This window comes from Chrysochloris asiatica, unplaced genomic scaffold (assembly GCF_000296735.1).
Source record: "Chrysochloris asiatica unplaced genomic scaffold, ChrAsi1.0 scaffold00014, whole genome shotgun sequence".
Lineage (NCBI taxonomy): Eukaryota > Metazoa > Chordata > Mammalia > Afrosoricida > Chrysochloridae > Chrysochloris > Chrysochloris asiatica.
In genome coordinates this window covers 22,447,073-22,449,796 of record NW_006408532.1, presented here as the reverse complement: position 1 = coordinate 22,449,796, position 2,724 = coordinate 22,447,073, and the positions used below count along the sequence as shown (strand labels likewise).

Here is a 2,724-nt window from a genome sequence, read left to right as displayed (position 1 = left end):
TGATATGTATATATATAAATATATATATATATATATCACAGTGATACATATGTCACTATGAATTGGAATATTTTGGAATATGTTCATATAAGGAACTCTGGTAGTATAGTGGTTACAATTCAAGCTGCTAACCTCCAAGGTCAATAGTTTGAAACTACCAATCATTCTGTGGGAGAAAGATGAAGCTTTCTGCTCCCATAAAGATTTACAGCATCAGAAACCCTATACAGAGTTGCTATGAGTCAGAACCAACTCCATGCCACATAACCACCCTCATATATAGTGTGGCGCTGTGGGTTAATGCGCTGGACTTCAAAGTGCTTTCCACATCCCCATCCTGGTCCCGCGGGAACCATGTGGTTTATCTGCCACGGCTGTGGCATCGTCTGTGCCATTGCCACCTGGTTTCTGGTCTTCTACGCGGAGTTGGTGGTCCTCTTTGTCATACTGATTCCATACCGAGACTATGTCTACAGCATCACCAACGAATTGTGTTCAACGTACTGGCTTTCTTGGCCCTGGCCTCCCATTGCCAGGCCATGCTGACGGACCCCGAGGCAGTGCTCAAAGGAAATGCAACTAAAGAATTCATTGAGAGTTTACAGCTGAAGCCCGGGTGGGTGGTGTAAAAGTGTCCCAAGGCTGCAGCATCAAACCTGACTGGGCCCACCACTGCAGTGTTTGTAAGCATTAGGAAGATGGACCACCACTGCCCCTGGGTCACTAATAGTGTTGGTGAGAACAACCAGAAACACTTCATCGTGTTTACAATGCACATAGCTCTCATTTCCCTGCAGGCCCTCATCATGGGACTTCACTTCCTGCATTGCTTTGAAGAAGATTGGACAAAATACAGCTCCTTCTCTCCATCCACCACAGTCATCCTTCTCATCCTGCTGTGCTTTGAGGGGCTGCTCTTCCTCATATTCACATCAGTAATGTTTGGGACCCAGGTGCACTCAATCTGTACGGATGAGACAGGCATAGGACAATTGGAAAAAGGAGAGAGAAGATGGGCTAAAAACAATAATAAAATGGATGAACATGAAAGTCATTTTTGGCCACCCCTTCTCCCTAGGCTGGGCCAGCCCCTTTGCCACGCCAGACCAAGGTAAGGCAGACCCGTACCAGTACGTGATCTGAAGGACCCTGACCAGCATTGCCACTCAGTCACAAATCACATCACAGCACTACCTTACGGCCCGCTCTCATGAATGTTGAAACCAAAAAAAGCAACTACTCTCAAACTTTTTTTAATTGTCTCAAGTAAAATGGCTGAGCATTGCAGAGGAAAAAAAAAAGAGCCACTGCTCCTCAGAAACCCTGTACAAGGTCGCTATGGGTCGGAACCTACTCAATGGCACTTAACAATAACAAACATATATATAAAAAGAGAGAGGAATTACAAGGTTTCTGAGACTGTAAATCTTAACAAAAGTAGACAGCCTTATCTTTTCTTCTGTAGATTGGCTGGTGGGTTTAAACTACTAATCTTGTGGTGAGCAGTCTAATGCTTATCCCATAAAACCACCAGGGTTCCCTCTTCTATCACAAGACAATACTATATTCTCTAATTACAATATCCTCAAACTTAAACAAAAAAATGTTTTTTTAAATGTCAAGTTTTCCAAAAGTACAATGAAGGACCATAAGCTATGTTGTTGGGATATGATATGTTTCCTAACCAGCCTACATTTTTCTCTTTCTTGAATATGATGAATAAACATCCCCAATTCCTGGTAAAGGGAAAATCACCTTTCATGAAACTACGATGGTAGATCAATACTTTGGAGCGCCTTTCTTTAAACTCTTCTTTCAGTGCACGAGAATCTTTTGAATGTTTAATTGTTGTTTTGAGGTGACTTCTTCAAGAAGCAGATCCCAAGTCAAGGATTTAAGTACAAAGAGTCCTGGTGTGGCATTGTAAGACAAGCACTGGACTACTAACCATAAAGTTGGTGGTTCCAACCCACCAGACACTCCTCAGAAATCCTACCGGGGTTGCTGTGAATTGGAACCATATTGTTGGTACTTACCAGCAACAACAAGAAGTTGATTTGTGATTATTTGTGGGATCCAATAAAGAAGAAGGAAATGAGATAAAAAAGGGAAGACAGTCTAGAAAATGTGTGACATTCATAGAAAACAGATTTCCACTGCAGTCAACTGGGACTCAGTTCCATTGGGGCTGTCTGAGCAATGTTATTAAAGGATATACTTTCCCACCCACAAGTTGTGTTTCCCAAAGAGCAAGGAAACCAGTCGATGTATTCTCTGTCACTCATTTATCAATGCTACAGAATGTTCCAAGGAAGACTTTCCATGCTAGATAAAGTCGAGGATTAGTGAAAAAGAGAAGATTCCCAATGAGATGGTTTAACACCATGTCACCTACAATGGGCTCAAATTTAACAATTGTGAGGGTAATGCACTACTGGGCAGTGTTCGTTCTGTTGTGCATATGGTTGCTATGAGTTGGAATCAACTTGATGACACTTAAAAGCAACAAGAATATATATAGAGAGTACTGGTGTGGTGCTGTGCATTAATGTACTGAATTATAAGGTTGGTTTGAACCACAAGGTCGGCAGTTCTCTCTCTATATATACATATAAATGGAACAGCTCTGGTAACATAATGGATTGTGATCTGAGCTGCTAACCATAGGTCAGCAGTTTGAATTTACCAGTTACTCCACGGGAGAAAGATGAAGCTTCCTGCTCC

The 2,724-nt window shown here is 42.0% G+C and overlaps 1 pseudogene; it reads left to right on the top strand.

Moving 5' to 3' along the window:
* Positions 1 to 300: 300 nt before the first annotated feature.
* On the top strand, positions 301 to 1,143 carry LOC102811296 (annotated as a pseudogene).
* Positions 1,144 to 2,724: the final 1,581 nt, after the last annotated feature.